Source organism: Lutra lutra, chromosome 13 (genome assembly GCF_902655055.1).
Source record: "Lutra lutra chromosome 13, mLutLut1.2, whole genome shotgun sequence".
Lineage (NCBI taxonomy): Eukaryota > Metazoa > Chordata > Mammalia > Carnivora > Mustelidae > Lutra > Lutra lutra.
The window spans coordinates 74,760,132-74,778,407 of NC_062290.1; the positions used below are offsets into that span (position 1 = coordinate 74,760,132).

Here is an 18,276-nt window from a genome sequence, read left to right on the forward strand (position 1 = left end):
TGGTTTCTAATCAAAATTTTTTTCTAATCACAATCTTTTATAACTATTTCTGTTGTAGTATAGCATTTCATTTTGTAAATTCATCAGATGTTACCTAATATAATGTACTTATTTGTTTTCAGTCACTGAAGCCATAGCATTTTAGCAAACTCATGAAGAGTGCTTTTCAAATACTCAGTTCTGACTGACATACTGATGAGCTATTAACAAATGGTGATGATAATTTTTCTTCATAGGCAGGGTCATATGCTGTTAGCTCTCTCTGATTACTATGTGCGAAATAGCAATAAAAATAGCCAATACTTATAGGGTGCTTATTATTTCACTAACTGCTTATGATAACTCAGTTCTCACAGCTCTATGAAGTCAGGACTATAATTAACTCCATTTTACAGATGAAGAAGCTAAGTCAAGAAAGGTTTAAATTGCTGGAGGTCACACAGTAAGAGGGTGGGAGAGCTGGGATTCTGACCCAGTCATTCTGGTTCCCAGGTTTATGCTGTTAACCACCAGGGTCACTGGCCATGCTGATGCTTCTCTTGCACATTTCGTTATCTTCCCTCTTAACACTGAGAAGTCCTTTGAGGACCTATACCAACTTTCCCTCAGTTTTTTAAATTTCTCTAAAAACTTCATTGCCAAAACTTCTCCTTTTTCACTCTTCCTTTTCTAGTCCCACTCTGCATCTGCTTTTATTGTCTAATCGTCTCCACAAGGAGGGGGTGAAAATCAAAGTATTTAAACAGTTGAGGAGACATATACAGACATACCCAAAACAATGCCTGCCATGTTGAGGTACAAATGTGTTTTTGTTGAGTGTCAAAGTAAATATGCAATTGCTAAAATTTCTAGAAAGAAAGAGAGATAATTTCATTTCTTCTGCTTTCTTTTGGGAAAACTCAAGCTGCTATGTGGAGAACAGTTTGGATAGGGGCAAAAATAGACATAGGGAATTTTCAGTTCTTAAGAATTTTCAGTTCTGTGTGTTATTAATGGATAATAAATCAAATGCCAAATTCTCATTTAGCTCTTAAAATCTGTAATTGTGGATGATTAACAGGAATATGTCAGAAAACAGTAACTTAACCAGGCATTACTGTGTTAATAGTAGTTTTCCTCTTGAACATAAAACAAAGCAGTATTTCCAAAAAAATAAAAATACATCACAAAAGAAAACTGAAGTATACAGTTAAGATGCAACAGATTAGACTCTTGGTGATTAAATAGTCAGACTTTTAATTAAAATTTTAAATCAGAAGGATATATATCAAAATATATGCAGTGGCCGCCTTTGGATGATGGATTTATGGACAGTTTTTCTTTCTTCTTTATACCTTTATTTTCTGGGAAAAAAAAATTATATTGAACATGTACTACTTTCATGCTAAAACTAATAAATTCATTTTTATTAGGGGAAATATACATAAAATAACCTTTTCCTCATGTGAATACTCTTTAAACCATGTGTTTTTTAAACCTCAGATATTTCTAATTTATGCAAAGCATATTTAAGGATATGTGAATTCACTGAAGTAAAATGCAGTCATGGCTGAATTCCTGAACTGTGTAAGGAGTGATTTTTACTTTTGAAAATGATTTAATGTCCAATGAAATTTTACTTAAGACTCGGATGTTGAAAGCAATGGAAGAACATATATAGGCTGATGAAATGATGCCTGTTTAACAGTATTCTGCGCTGTGTACGAATGAAGTCACTGTAGAATAAACTGAAAAGGAAGGCCACATGTGTAAAGCTGTGACTTCATGATCGAAGCTAGAAAATGTGAATGTCGTATCAGTAATGAATACCTGTATCTTGTACAACTTAAAGTGAGAACTAAAAAACAAGGTTCCTTTGGGAAATTGCATATGATGTTTTATATATGAAAGTCTGATGGCAGCAACTCACACTCTATTCTATCTATTACACCAACTCAAGATATATCAGACTATCAGAAGGTCCTCTTGATTCAGTGTCGATGGCAGTATAATAATAAAAAAAAAAAAGTGGAGGAGAAATCTCTGCAGTCTCTAATAAGCAGTATATCACTGAGTACTGTCAGATTCTGTAGAAAATTCCACAGCATGATTTATTACATTAATTATAGTCATGTGGGTTTCATGCTGCTAAGCCCGAAAATGCAGCCACGTTCTACAGTTGATTTAAGAATATATTTTGGCCAAGACAGAAGAGCTTCTTATTGTGATTAATATAGTACAATATTTATTCTCTTGTTCTACTCTTCTTTTGCCTTTGGAATGCTTAATTTCTTTTCTGTGACTTGAAATTAAGCTTGAGATTTGAGAAGTTTCATCTAGTTTTTATTCACTTCTGTCATCTGATCTCCTTTTTGTCTCTTTGTGCCATCTTAGTTGTCACTGAATGTTGCATGTCCTCTCTATGTGAAGCATGTTTAACTCCCTTCTGAGCAAATGTGGCTAGCCTACAGCTGTCCCTAGCTAGCAGTGCTGACCTCAAGGCTTCCTAGGTCACAGCTGTAATACCTCAGCTCTTTTTGAAGGGAAGGAGCAATTGAGGAGAAATCCTAATTTTCTCCATGCAAAGAAACAGAATTCTTAGAGAATTCCTTAATTTTACCCTTGTTTAATACTGTACTGAATTGATAGTCACCTAGTGTCTCTCTCTTAGTGATACAGTAAGCTTGTCACATCACAGTATTCTAGGTGGTGTAGATGGAAGGTATCCTAAGAGCCGTTTTAGATACAGAAGTAATTCTGGTTGCTTACATATGTTGGTGACAGGATATGTTCAGCTATGCACAAATGCTTAACACCGGTGGCCTTTATAGATTAACTTGGATGAATTAGCAAATATTTGCTACAAATTAAAGAAAGCCTCAATAGAGAAGAAACTCAAGTGAAGTAAGATTTAGTGGGTTGGAACACATTTCTAAGAAATGATGTTTTTAAAGAGTTGAACTAGATGATTTAAATGCCCAGCACTGAGCTGGGAGGTTTGTTTTTCTTTCTTACTCAATTTTTATACAACTTTTAAGGGATAGGTATAATTATTACAGCTGTTTCACAGTTGAAAAACTGAATTTAAAAAACACGTATTCACATAGCTAGTTAAGCAGTAGAGCTGGAGATTTGAACCCAGCCTGCCTGTCTTTCTTTCTCCCTCCCTTTCTTACTTTCTACTTCCCTCCCTCCCTTCCTCTCTCCCTTCCTCCCTCCCTTCCTTCCTTCCTTTCTCTATCCTTCCCTCCCTTCCTTCCTCTCTCTCTCCCTCACTTCCTTCCTTTCCTTCCCTTCCTTTCCTCCTTCTTCCCTCTCTCTCTCTCTCTCTCTCTTTTTCTCTCAGAGAGACACTGAGAGAGAGCATGCAAGCAGGGGGAGGGAGAGGGAGAGAGAGAATCTCAAGCAGACTCCCACTGAGCATGGAGCCCAATGTGGGGCTCAATTTCACAACCCTGAGATCATGACCTGAGGTGAAATAAAGAGTCGGACACTCAACCGACTGAGCCCCCCAGGAACCCTATTCTTTTAAATTTTTATTAAGGAGAAAAATTTTGAGAGACTCTGGAGTTGTATAACATATAACTAAGAGAAATGAACAGATGACTAACGTTTATTTAAGTGATTTCTGCTTCAGTGAAAAATATCAAAAATCATACTTTATCGGGGCATCTGGCTGGCTTAGTTGGTAGAACATGTGATTCTTGATCAGGGTTCTGAGTTCAACCTCCATACTAGGTATAGAGATTACTTAAATAAATCTTTAAGAAAAAAAATCATATTGGACTGACTGGTACTGTTGTTCTAAATTTTCGTGCTTCTAAATATGTATGTAAGAAATGTGTTTTACTCTCACTATTTTAACAGATAAACTAAGCATTAAAATAATTTGCTGGTCAGATAGCTATAATAACATACAAATCTGGCTTCAATTAGTGGTGTTAACAATCCTACACAATAAGGGCGCCTGGGTGGCTCAGTCATTAAGCGTGTGCCTTCAGGTCAGGTCATGATCCCAGGGTCCTGGGATCGAGCCCCACATCCGGCTCCCTGCTCAGCGGGGAGCCTGCTTCTCCCTCTTCCACTCTCTCTGCTTGTGTTCCCTCTTTCACTGTGTCTCTCTGTGTCAAATAAATAAATAATCTTTGAAAAAAAAAAAAAAACCACAATCCTACAAAATACCCTGTGTTTTAAAGTTCTAGGAGAAAGCGTATAAATGTGCAAGGACAGGTGCCTGCGTGGCTCAGTGAGTTGAGCATCGACTTTTGATTTTGGCTCAGGTCATGTTCTTGGATCCTGGGATTGAGCCCTGCATCAGGCTCTGTGCTTACTGCAGAGTCCGCTTGTCCCTCTTTCTCTGCTCCTCCCCTGCTCGTGCTTTCTCTCTCTCCCTCTTTGAAATAGGTAGATAAATACAATCTTTTTAAAAAATGTACAAGGAGTCGGGTGTTTAAAGGAGAAAGAAGACACTACTTTTTAATACATTTTATGGTAGTTACAAGGTTATCTCAATTTATTTTCCACTTTTTTTTTTTTTTTAGAGATTTTTAAGTAATCTCTGCACCCAGGGTGGGGCTCTAACTCACAACCCGAGATGAAGAGTTGCATGCTGCACCTACTGAGCCAGCTGGGTTGCCGCTATCTTCTGCTTTTATTGATTTATTTAAAGATTTATGTAAAATTTTATTTATTTATTTATTTATTTATTTATTTATTTATTTATTTATTTGAGAGAGAGAAAGAGAGAGAGAGCGAGCAAGTGTGTGTGAGTGGGGGGAAGACCAGAGAGAGAGAAAGAGAATCTTCAGTCAGATGCCCTGTGCAGCGCGGAGCCCTACATAGGGCTCCATCCCATGACCCATGAGATTATGACCTGAGCCAAAACCAAGTGTCTGAGGCTCAACTGACTAAGCCAGGCAGGTGCCCCTAGTTTCCACTTCTAAAGTAAATACAGCTCACTTTTTTCCTCAGTAAATTGCAGGAGTGAGGAGCTATTGCTATTTTTAAAAATGAGACATGAATGTTGGCAAAATGATTTTTATAACCCTTGACAAATAAAATTGGTCTATTTCCTAAGATTACGAACCAGGACCTTTTTTTTTTTTTTTTTAATACCAAGATTATTTTCCTTGAACATATGAAAAAGTCCTAAGAAAATTTAATTTATTTCAAAGGAATACATTTATGGAAGAATTAAGTACCTAATAGAAAACAGCATCATGTCAGTATAATCTTTTTTTAAAGTGAAGGTCAGGACTGGGGAGAGGGGAGGGGAGGGGGAACTAGCCCTTGATTTTACGGACATACTAATTCTGTTATGGACTTTTGTTAAAGTATTGTTTGTTTTTTCCCTTATCCTGACAATAAGATAAAGATACTGTCTTGTAGCAATTTGTGTGATAGGTCTTTTGTTGTGTTGTTATTGTTGTTGTTGTTTTTAGTAAGCTCTATGCCCTACGTGGGGCTTGAACTCACAACCCTGAGACTTAGAGATCGAGTCACATGCTCTATCAACTGAGCCAGCCAAGCCCCCACCCCTTGTGTGATACCTCCTTTTATCCTAAGGAATTAGCCCTGGAAAAGCTTCCAGTGGCCTTATGAGTCATTTTGTAAAGTTATTACAGTTGTCCAAAGCACCTGCCAACCACAGCAGACTCTCTGAAGAGGCTTAATGAAGGAGAGGTGACTGTGAGATTCTGATTGTGAGCCCCAAAATTTAATTTTATGCCATCGACTTTTGTTTATAAATACAGTCAGTATGGTTGGTCTAAAGTGATTATGTAATTACACACACTATTGTCTCAGTAACTTGCCGTTTAGCTTTGGCGTTAATTCAGTCAACAAATGTTTATTGAATGCTTCTACTTCTCAGGTGCTCTTCCAGACCCTGTGAGTAGAGTAGCAAAGTCCTGGCTCTTAGAGAGCTCACAGCTCACAGGAAAGAGACAGAAAAGCAAGGTATCAAAAAAATAGGTAGTATGTCAGATGGTGACAGGTGTACAGAAGAAAATAACAGCATAAGGGAAATAAAGAATATCAGAAGTAGAGAAATGGTTGTTGATTTATTTTTAAAAAAGCTGTTTCTTCAAATGTTTGGCATTTGGAGGTTCTTTGCAGTTAACATATTCAGTTTCCTCTCCTGGTGTATATATTTATAATTACTGTATAAAATGCTGCATGTGGCTCTCCCACTGTCCTAGCTTTATTCCCCACTCCAACCCTTCTCCCGCCTCCAGACCAGGATCAGTGTTTTAAAGTCCTCATGGGGCACCTGGGTGGCTCAGTGGGTTGTGTCTCAGCCTTAGGCTTAGGTTACAATCTCAGGGTCCTGGGATCGAGCCCCACATCAGGTTCTCTGCTTAGCAAGGAGCCTGGTTCCTCCTCTCTATCTGTCTGCCTCTCTGCTTACTTGTGATCTCTCTCTCTCTCTCTCTCTCTCTCTCTCTCTCTCTCTCTGTCAAATAAATAAATAAATAATCTTAAAAAAAAAAAAGTCCTTATGATCAGAAGCCAGCTGCCCTCCCATCTCATTCCCTTTGCACATGCTATTTCTTCCTGGAATCTTTACCTTCCTGTTTTTCTTTACAAAATGGTACCCATTCCCCCATGGAACAGAGCTCCAACACATCTCAAGCTCTCTTTGACTCCTCTCTCTTTTGTTTCTGAATTCCTATAGGACCTAAATAAAGGTCATGCCACAAACACAGTGCCTAATTGCATAGTGCCATGTATGGTCATTTTAATTAATTGTATGTGTGTTAGTCATCTCTTCTAGCTATGATGTAATCTACATAACCATCAGGGACTTGCCTTTGACTACACCTCACAGAGCTTCTTGAAATGCTGGGGGCAGGGTGGGTTCTCACAAATGTAGATTAAATATTAATCTCAACTGCAGTCTCATAAATACAAATCTACTCACCAGATTTATTTTTTCTTTTTTACTTTTTTCTAAAAGATTTTATTTATTTATTTGACAGAGAAAGAGGGAGAGAACACAAGCAGGGAGGAGCAGCAGACAGAGGGAGAGAGAGAAGCAGGCTCCCTGCTGAGCAAGGAGCCCGATGTAGGACTTGATCCCAGGACCCTGGGATCATGACCAGAGCCGAAGGCAGATGCTTAACCGATTGAGCCACCCAGGCGCTCTTCTTTTTTACTTTTCAAACTTAAAAATACATTCTTATTTAATAAACTTGTGGAAAGAATTCTTTCATTGAAAGAATTTGGACATCATTTCTGTCAAGTGAAAAGACAAAATATTCAAGTAAAAATAACAAGTTAAATATCAAGAAATGTTTCTTATTGCTTCAGATGTATTGTTTTAATAAAATCACAAAAGGAATGTGATAGCTAGGCTTATTTTTTGTTAAATCAAGTGCTACCGCAATAGAAGGAAATGGATCTGAATTTAAACTGAACATAAATCTCCTTAAATTAAATGAGAACACAAGATACTGCACTAATTATGTGTTTTTCCATGCCATCTCCTAACAAGGGAGGAAATAATTGGATTAACGGGGCATGAAGACTATGTAAATAAGTCCAGAAGAACTGTGTGTATAAAAACTTTACTCAGGCTCTTGGTTAGCGTTCTTGTGCCAATGCTGAGGTCTCCGTTTGGCCCTGTTCAGGTCACAGATCTCTTGGAGAACAGTAACCTAAAACTTTTCCACCTCTTGGCTACCTTTGTAGAAGACCCATTTCACAGTACTAGGTTTTATGGTATGGCTTCTCCTTTTGTGAGTAAATTTAAGTGATCCTTGTATATGGTACAGACAAGTAGTGACCGTTCATTCCAAGAACCAAGGTCACTCATGCCTTCTACCTGAAGAGTTTATTCCCCCTCCCTACTTAAAACCAGAACCTTACTAGTGATGCATACTACTGACAGCAAGGACCCCCTAAAATAGTAGTCCAGCAGTTATAGTGTGGGTAGAAGGGAGCTAATACAAATTAAAAGTCTGGAAGAAAGGCAGACATTTTATTTTTATTATTATTATTATTTCTTAAAGATTTTATGTCTTTGACAGAGAGAGACTCAGCAAGAGAGGAAACACAAGCAGGGGAAGCGGGAGAGGGAGAAGCAGGCACCCCATCAAGCAGGGAGCCAGGTGCGGGGCTTGAACCCAGGACGCTGGTATCATGACCTGAGCCAAAGGCAGATGCTTAACAACTGAGTCACGCAAGTACCCCAGAAAGGCAGATATTTTAAAAATGCATTTTTGAAAGTCATACATGTCTAGAAGTTCTCCCTTTCTTATCATCCTCAGGTCAAAGCTTGGGATGTTCAATCTTAGAAATATGTGTAGGGGGGCGCCTGGGTGGCTCAGTGGGTTAAGCCTCTGCCTTCGGCTCAGGTCATGATCTCAGGGTCCTGGGATCGAGCCCCGCATCCGGCTCTCTGCTCAGCAGTGAGCCTGCTTCCTCCTCTCTCTGCCTGCCTCTCTGCCTACTTGTGATCTCTCTCTCTCTCTCTGTCAAATAAATAAATAAAATCTTATTAAAAAAAAAAAGAAATATGTGTAGGATTTGCAGGGAGCGTGCAACTCTTGATATGGGGGTTGTGAGTTCAAACCCCATACTGGGTGTGGAGATTACTTAAAAATAAAATCTTTAAATAAATAAAATTCTTTTAACAGTCCATATATTTATTTATTCAGTCTTCATACTTTGACTGGGTAACTCTGGAGTGCTGGAATATATGCTGGGTACTCAGTGGGGCATGGAGACTATATAAATAAGTATAAACAAGTTGTTGCTTAACAATTTTACTAAGACTGGGGTACCCGGCTGGCTCAGTCGGTGGAGTGTGCAACACTTGATCTTGGGGTTGTAGGTTCAAGCTCCACATTGGCTATAGAGATTACTTAAAAATAAAATCCTTTTTTTTTTTAAAGATTTTATTTATTTGACAGAGAGAGAGAGATCACAAGTAGGCAGAGAGGCAGGCAGAGAGAGAGGAGGAAGCAGGCTCCCTGCCAAGCAGAGAGCCCCGATGCGGGGCTCGATCCCAGAACCCTGGGATCATGACCTGAGCCGAAGGCAGAGGCTTTAACCCACTGAGCCACCCAGGTGTCCCCTAAAATCCTTTTTTTAAAACAAGATTTTCCTAAGACTGTCTCTAAGCATTCCTTCTCCTCAAGGAGGTCACAACCTAACAGGGAGATATAAGATGGAATGAAATAAATAGGGCAAGATAATGGAAGCATAATCCACTTATCAGTTGGTGTCTCCTGGTCCTCTAAGATCTCAATAAGATTAACTCTCATCTCTTAGCTCTATCCTACAATGTTCACAAACTCTAATACCCTTCCTTCTTTTGGCGGGTGGGTGGAGGGGAAAGGGGAGGTAGTGGCTGGCTTGAATAGTCTCTTGTTTTCTCTGGCTTCTTCCATGAAGGTAGTGTATGCCTCATTTCACTGTCTAGGAATGTTTTGCACCACGTGCTTCAGATGTGAACTTAGCCTTCCTTATACAAGGTGAAGTTTATTGAAGATTTTCTTAGCAAGGGAAGACATACGTCTGCAAACCTATAGATAGGTTTATATGATAAAAAGTACAGAGCGAACTTGACCGTGTAGTTTTCTAAGTAGTTTTCTTAGGATAAAATACAGTCATCAATAAGGCCTGCAAGACCTGGTGTGATCTGAGTCTGGTGGGCTTTCATACATCTCCTTGTGCCTTTTGATGGCTCCAAGCACGCCGGGACTCTCAGTTTCTCAAACTTAGATTCCATTGTAGGATTCTCATGTGTGGTTCCCTCTGCTCTTCCTGCTTCTACAGTTTACATGATTGGCTTCTCGTTTTTAGGTCTCAACTAAAAGGTCTTCTTAGAGTCCTTCCTAGGACATCCATTCTCAAGTAGTTCCCTTATTCTTTCTCACAGTCCTCTGTTCTCTACATAGTATTTGTGTCAGTTTGTACAGGATTTCCGTAGTTGTGTCACCTTCACTCACTCTGTGTAACTTCCACAAAACCAAGGACTGTTTCCATTATACTCAGACTGTTTCATTAAACTGTAGAATCAGCCTGCTTAATTCCTAATATGTGTTAGTCACTCATGAGTGTGCTTGAATGAGTGAGGTGGCTCAGCAGGGATTGAAGGATTAGCTGCAGAGGAGCAGGTGCACAGTGTCAAAGGAGGTGCTTAGGTTTCAACCTTGGGCAACTGGGTAGGTAGTGGAGGCACTGACTAGGAGGAAGAGCAGGTTTGGGGGAACAGAGCCAAAGTTACGTTTTAGGTCTGGCCACATTTATTGATTAGGTGCGTTAGGTTCGTGGGAGCCATAGAGACATGTTTCTGATGCCTACTCATTCACCATAAGCGAAATTGTATTTCTATTGTTAAATACCTGATCTGTTAGAAAACAATAATTTGTACTTCTGTATTTTTGGCTGCTACCTTGTCTTCTCCATTCAGTTTTCTAGGCCTTTGGGATTTTACCCATATTCAATTTTTTTAGAGCTGTTACTTAATCACAACTACCCATATATATACTATGACCATTTTGCTTATCTCAACACATGTGTTTTTTTTTTCATCAATAACAGTGACTTATTTGGTTTGCTGAGTGATATACATACTTCTCTTAAGAAAACTGAAGGTGATCTTTGTAGAGTATCTTTTGTTTGTATTGAAAACAATTTTGTTTATAATCAGCATTAGATAAACAGTAGAACTACTTAGAATCTGAGTTCTATTTCTTACGACTTAACTTTCAAACAAAATTTAATGAAATTTGGCACTGAATTTTTGATGAATGACAAAATCTTGAGGAATGTAACTCTTCTTCATAGACTTCATGTGATGGAAAAGCATTCAGTGAACATTTATGGTATCCCTGTTAAGTGCAAGGACCAGGTTAGGGACTAGAAGTTGTTGCAATCTCATTCATAGGCAAAGAACTGGATCTGAATTCTGGCTTCTCTTTAAAATCAATTCAAAGTTAGAAAGAGAAATGGAAACAAACATTCTCTTAAATTAAACTAGAAGTCTAATGCTACAACCACAGTATATAAAGAAAGTCTGCTGGATAGTTGGGAATTCAGATATGACACCAAGAGACGTGACTGTAGATCTCAGATGGAGGTGTAAGAACTCAGTTTTCCATTGAGGATGGTACATGCTAAGCAGTAAAATTAACAGTCACTTTTGAAGAATTGGAACAGGGGCTACTGGGTTGGTCTTGAGAACTTCCCTGGGCCTGGTTTGACAGCAGAGAATAGCAGAGGAGGCAGGCCTGAGGCAAGAAACACATATGCACTTGACATCTTTGTGAAAGGTGGTTTGCCAGTATCGTAAACCAATAAAGATATACTTGAATTTATGGCTTGAAAGCACACACCATGTACCAGAAAAAAGATGTGTACATAGTGATCAGCACTGAGGTAATGCCTAGGAGCCTTACTGCTCTTCACAGATAAAGAAATAATCATTTAGACATGCAGGCCTCTGCCCTAAGAACAGTAAAGAGATTTCTAAGGGATAAAGACTATGCTGACATTGACTTTCCTACACCAGCATTGAATTCTAGAAGATACTTGAGCAGTGCTGCTATTGTCCAGGGTGTGTGGGAAGGGCTAAGAATGGAGAATGTGAGTGGAGAGTCTTGTACCTAGTCAAAGTGTTATTCAGTTATAAAGACAATAAAAAGGTAAAGACATGCTCAAAAATTCAAGACCTCAGGAAAACATAGTTTTCATAAATACTTTCTGAATAAGCTATTGGAGGACAAACTTTAGCTGAGAGGAGACCGGCAACACACTGGTGGTAAGCATTGATTTTATCTATTTAATTGTAAGACTGAGACCAGAATGTGGAAATTACGATTGAAAACAGAATATTATAAATTATTTTATAAATATAATAAATATCACAAGCTACAACAACGTGGAAATGTATAACTTTTAAGATTTTTTTTAAAAATTTAGTTACCTGAGAGAGAGCACAAGCAAGGGGAGGGGCAGAAAGAGAGGGAGAAGCAATCTTCCTGCTGATCCCCTGCTGATTGTGGGGCTCAATCCCAAAGACCCTGAGATTATGACCTGAGCCCAAGGCAGACACTTAACTGACTGAGGCACCCAGGTGCCCTGGGAATGTATAATTTTTAAAAAGTTGGGAGGGCACAGGAGAGAGAATATGGGAAACTGTATAAACAAGATTCAGAAGATATCACTTAAAGCTAACAATTCGAGTTACAGGCTATTCAGATACTTGAAGGTATACAGGTACTATTAGAAGAACTAAACCAAACAGTAAAATAAATGATAATAAGTATAAGGACCAAGAAAAAAATAAAATTGAAAATGATTAGTTGAAGAAATATAAGTGTATGGTATATTAATTTTGGCATTGCTTGTAGTAAGGTATCAATATATGTTATATAAAAATAGATAAGCAAAGTTATCAAAGTAATGATAACCACTAGAAAAATTAGCAAAAGAACAGGGGCGCCTGGGTGGCTCAGCAGGTTAAGCCGCTGCCTTCGGCTCAGGTCATGATCTCAGGGTCCTGGGATCGAGCCCCGCATCGGGCTCTCTGCTCAGCGGAGAATCTGCTTCCTCCTCTCTCTCTGCCTGCCTCTCTGCCTGCTTGTGATCTCTCTCTGTCAAATAAATAAATAAATAAATAAATCTTTAAAAAAAAATTAGCAAAAGAACATAAACTAAAAGATGTCTTTAAAAAAAAAAAAAGATGTCTTTTTAGTCCTAAAGGTAGATTACTGTCCCTTTTCGGCCTCTGGCTATTATCCTGCTTGTGCTTGAAGCCAATACAAGAAAGAGGGTTCAGCCAAAAGAAAGAGGTGCTGAGCAAGAGCCCTAATACTACCATAAAAACAGAGCCTGGCGTGTATTATGATCACAAGAACTAAGATTAAATGAAACAAATAGAAATGAGAAAGTTGTCAAGTATATCCTAAAAGTTCTCACCATGAGAAGTTTTCTTTTCTTTTTATTGTATCTATATGAGATGATGGATTTTAACTAAACCTATTACAGTAATCATTTCACAATATATGTAATTCAGACCATTATGCTGTAATGTATAAACTTACACAGTGGTAGATGTCAATTATTTCTTAATAAAACTGGGAAAAGTCTATACATTAATGTGTGTAGTGTGCAAAGTAACAACTAATACTAAAACAAAGAAATGAGATAAACTCAGCATTGACTCTAAAAAATGGATCACAATCCGAAACCAAGTGATCTCCTATTCGGTGTTACTTTCATCAAAGAATAAATGGATTTCTGAAAACCCTTTTGCAAATTCCACACTAAAAAATGACAGAGCTTTTGGGGCTGACAATGCAAAGCCTGTGTAACTTTGTACTCAGATCACTAACCAACCAAACTAATTCTAATAAGAATGAGTATATAGAAAAATGTCAAATTGGTGCCTACCTTTTTACACCAAAATAAATTAGATAATTAAATATGTAACTTAAATGTTTAATGAGTAAAAATGAAATTTTAATGAAATAAAGTGAAAATGGAAAATGAAATAAAAATGTTTTAGAAGAAAACATAAGAGAATTGTTTTATGGTTTCATAATGGGGACAATATCTCTAAGTATACCACAAAATATAAGAAAAATTTACGGGATAAATTCAATCCCATAAATGTGTAACAGTCACAAATACAAAAGGTAAACTAAAAAGAATTATCTATTTATATGCAGACATTAAATATATCACAAAGGGCTAAATATAATAATGATAAGACTAAATAGTATGAACATAATATTAAGACTAAATATAAATGAAAAATTCCTAAATGTATCTGTAGCTCCTAAATCAATATAAAAAAAGAAAATGGACAGAGGCCAAAGAATTCAGAAAGAAAATGAGAAAATATAAGGAGCTAATAAGTATTTAAAAAAATATTAAATCTCATTTATCATAAATGCAAAATAAATAAAACCACAACAATATATTTTGCCAATTAAATAAGCAAAGATTAAGAAGATGGATAATACATTATATCTAGGAAGTTTTGATTAAACAATCACTCATATCTTGATACAACATATATACATACAGGGAAATAGAAACAGAGGGATTCCACTTTGGAAATTACCTCTGTGTGTATACACGCCCATATATGGGGAATACCATGTGTACAGGGATCCTCACTGCAGCATTGTTTATAATAGCAAAGGGATGGAAATAGCGCAAATGTCTTTCAGTAGAGAATTAGGGGTTAGGTAATGTGTTATGGTGTATCCATTATAAGTACAATATATATTGTACAATACATATGATGATATGGAGTTACACTGTAATGGTAAAAAGCAGAGTGTGGAATAGAATGTGTAGTATATTCCAATGCCCTTTTTCAAAGGCAGAAAGTAAATGCATGTGCATAGAAAAATAAAAAATTGTACCCCATAAATTGTCAGTATTGGTTGATATGCAGAGGGAAATATGGCAACAAGGAGATGGGCTGGGAGGGTGACTTAATTTCACTATATCCATTTGTAACTTTCAGATACTGTACTATATGCTGTATTGCCTATTGAAAGTTTATTAATTTATTAAAATCAAATGGATCGTGGGTCATAATAAAAAGAGTTAATCATAATTTTTATCTCAGGTCATCCAGGTAGATGTTTTAGTAGATGACAGATTGAAATGTGAAAAGTAAAACTGTAAAGCTCTTGGAAGAAATAGCTCTTCCATTACCTTGAGGTAAGCAAGATTTCTTAAACAAGATGCAGAAAGCTTGAACCAGTAAAGGAAAGAAATTGATAATTGGGGGATATTAGGATTAAGAGCTCTTATTTATTAAAAACACCATTAGGAAAGTGAAAAGGCAAGCCCCAGATTGGAAGAAGATAATTGCAATATGTATTTCTGATAAAGACTCAAACAGAATATGTTAAGACCTTCTACACACAGTAAGAAAAGAGCAGACAATCCAACAGAAAAATGTCTTGAACAGGTACTTCACATAGAGAATATTCAAATGGCCAGTAAACAGATAAAGAGGTGTTTGACTTTTTTAGTCATCAGGGAAATGAAAATTAAAACTACAGTGCAGTACCACCCCACACCCAGCAGAATGGCTTAAAAAGAAAGAAAAAAGACTACTTAGTGTTGCTGAAGATATGGAGCAAACTGAACTCTCACATACTCTTGTTTCTGCAAGTAAAATGGTACAAGCACTTTGGAAAATTGTTTGTCAGTATCTGTCAAAGCTACTGAAACCTATGATTTCCTCTGGCCCAATAATTCCACTTCCAAGTTAACACCCAACTTGATCATTTCATAGAATGTTCATAACAATTTCATTGGAAACAGCCCCAAAGTGAAAGCTACCCAAATGCCTGATAGAATGGATACATAAATTGTGATATAGTTACACAGTGGAATGTTACAAAATAATGAGGGTAAATGATCACAGCTACAAAACAAAATGGATGAAACTCACAAGCATAATGTTTAAATGAAGAAGCCAGGCCCAAGAGAGTCATCCTCTTAGATTCCATTGATGTTAGTTATAATAATAGACCAGACAATTGTGTTAGGTTTCATCGGGATAGCTATTACTCTTGATGGGGGGAATAACTGGGAGAAGGGGACATGAGAGAGACTGGGCATGCTAGTGGTGTTCTTTTTCTTGATCTGGTTCCTGCATTCAACTTGTGAAAATTAATTACATGCACTTAATGACTGGTCTACTTTATTGTATGTTTGCTGTACCTAATAAAAAGTTTTTAAAAGGAAGTGGATCAGAAGTTTTTCTAAAACTAGAGATAAAAGCAAGGCAAATGTAACAGTTTTACATTTTATTACAATCTTCCCTGGTCTTATATGATTGTGTAATTAGCTGAAAAAGTATTACTTGACCTTAAAGCCATTTACTTCCACCTATTCATGGAAAATGAATGAGGGTTTCTCTACTCTCCTACCTCCTTTTGTGGCACATTCCAGGGCCTTAGGAAAAGAATTTTTTAGTTTTATTTTTCTGAGGATATTGAAGCAGTGCTAATATGTTGGTCAACTCTAAGTGTTAGCAGACTCTCCAAATGTGAATGAAAGAGATGCAGATGTGAGAGAACAGGCTGCCTTACCCAGGAGATTTGCAGATGAATGACTCCAGACCCTTCCATAGTCTACTTCACCAGTTCCTCTTACAGTAATCATCCTAAGGCTGGGTAATGATGTCTAACAGACTTAAAGTCTTTTATTCACATACCCCTCAAAAGAACTTAAGAAAAAAAAATAATAACCGCTCCCTGATATTTAAATGGACACCCAAAGGTGTTCAACAGTTTATTTTTGTAAAAAGGAAGTAGAAAATATTGAATATTTTATAAAGTGAAGATGAGGATTGACTGTAAGTAGAATATTTCATGTATTTGATGATAGTTATTAAGCATCTGATGAACAAAAGCGTGCTGAATCTGAAAGAATGGAATAGTTTTAAGCCTCTATCTTGAACATCCTGATAGTCCTGCAGCATATTCTATTTCTTTTTTTTTTTTTTTAAGATTATTTATTTATTTATTTATTTATTTGTCAGAGAGAGAGAGAGAGAGAGGGAGAGAGAGCAAGCACAGGCAGACAGAATGGCAGGCAGAGGGAGAAGCAGGCTCCCTGATGAGCAAGGAGCCCCATGTGGGACTCGATCCCAGGACGCTGGGATCATGACCTGAGCCGAAGACAGCTGCTTAACCAATTGAGCCACCCAGGCGTCCCGCATATTCTATTTCTAATACTTTACTAACCTATAACTCTCTCAGAAGCCCAAAATTCACCCCAGTTCAGGCCCAAATACCCTCCTTCTGAAGGCATATTTCACCTATATCAGAATATGTATAAGAAAAAAGAAGGACAAGACAAGACAAATGCTATGGATTTAATCACTGATTTATAAATTTTCTTTGCCTCCTCAAAGTCTTTTACACCCCAGAATATGTACTGTAGTAGATTTGGGATGGTAGCACATGCAAACTCAGTCTTCATCTCAGACAAAAAAGTTTTGTAAAAGATTCTATGTGAAACTTGAGAAATTAGAAGTTTTTTCCCTAAAGTTTTCTATGAATGTTTATTTCTTAGAAAGTCTTTGAAGTTTGAAGTCCGCTGTGGTAGATATTTAAACAATTAGCCAAAATGAACACATGTTCTGGCCCCCTTGGATTTACATGTAAATAGCCAAGGAAGCCAACCTGGTAGAAGGTTACATGCATAGTGTGCCTTCCATCTTTTTGATGGAAAGATACACATCTTTATTGTTGATATATAAACACTTTTAACAGGAAGAAAATGGTGTAATAGAATGCGGCATAAAATATACTTTTATATATTGAATTTTAATATATAATCTTTCAAAAATATGCCCATAAAAATATCTAATTAGCTAGTTTAGTAAATTTCAGTTCATTTCATTTTATAAGGTTATGAGGATTTGGGAAATTATACATTAGAGCTGTCATTTAAAAATAACATTCATAAATGTGTGTAGTAATACAAAAGCTAGTGTCTTTTATGAATAAAATTCCATTACAAACTTTATTTTTATAATTATATGCGGTTGTCACAAAGACTTCCACTGAGCAACTTTATAAATTAAAAATTTCTTAAGATAATCAGGATAAACAAAATATTTTACCTTTACTATAGAATCTGAAATTACATTTTTATGTTGTTTTAAATTAAGCTTTATACTTGCCTCTCAATAATCGGATAACCCAGTTTTCTATTGGTGTACTTTCATTTTTAGAATTTCTCTGAGTCACACCCATGTCTGACATAACAGTGGTGAATTTCGACAAAACATCTTTATTGTTAATGTTAAAGAGTCCAAACTTAAATTATGTATTACTAAAAGGGAAACCATTTAAATGATCTCATTGAACTTTAAAAAAAATAGGGTTTCCTTCATAAAAGGCATAAGCACTAGAACTTTGTTTCTCAAAGAAGTTTCTCTCAAACCTCTTCCTGAGCGTGGATTTCTGCCACAGAGGAATCTCATACTGATAAGCATCCTAAGTAATTCACAAGTACACTGAAGTGTGAGAATTGCTAGTCCAGAGCAACATTACTTAACTGTGCATAATCCATGATGGAAAGAGGCAACCCTAGTCCTTAATGGAAGAGTGTAAATAATAAATTAACAACATAAAATGATTTGTCCAAGAGATATACCCCTTTCCTTACATCTGAATTATAGTAGCCTGATTCAAGTTTCACTGTCCTGTCTTTACACTATGAAGTTTTATCCTCATTGCTTTACAAAATATCAAATATTTTTATTGCTTATTACAAACTGCCTGCAATTCATACAGAGTA

At 36.9% G+C, this 18,276-nt stretch overlaps 1 protein-coding gene across 5 annotated transcripts in view; it reads left to right on the plus strand.

The window, feature by feature from the left end:
• KIAA1958 (KIAA1958 ortholog) overlaps positions 1-18,276 on the plus strand; it is a 169,090-nt gene that overhangs the window by 108,667 nt on the left and 42,147 nt on the right. The gene's annotated exons all lie outside the window — the stretch shown is intronic.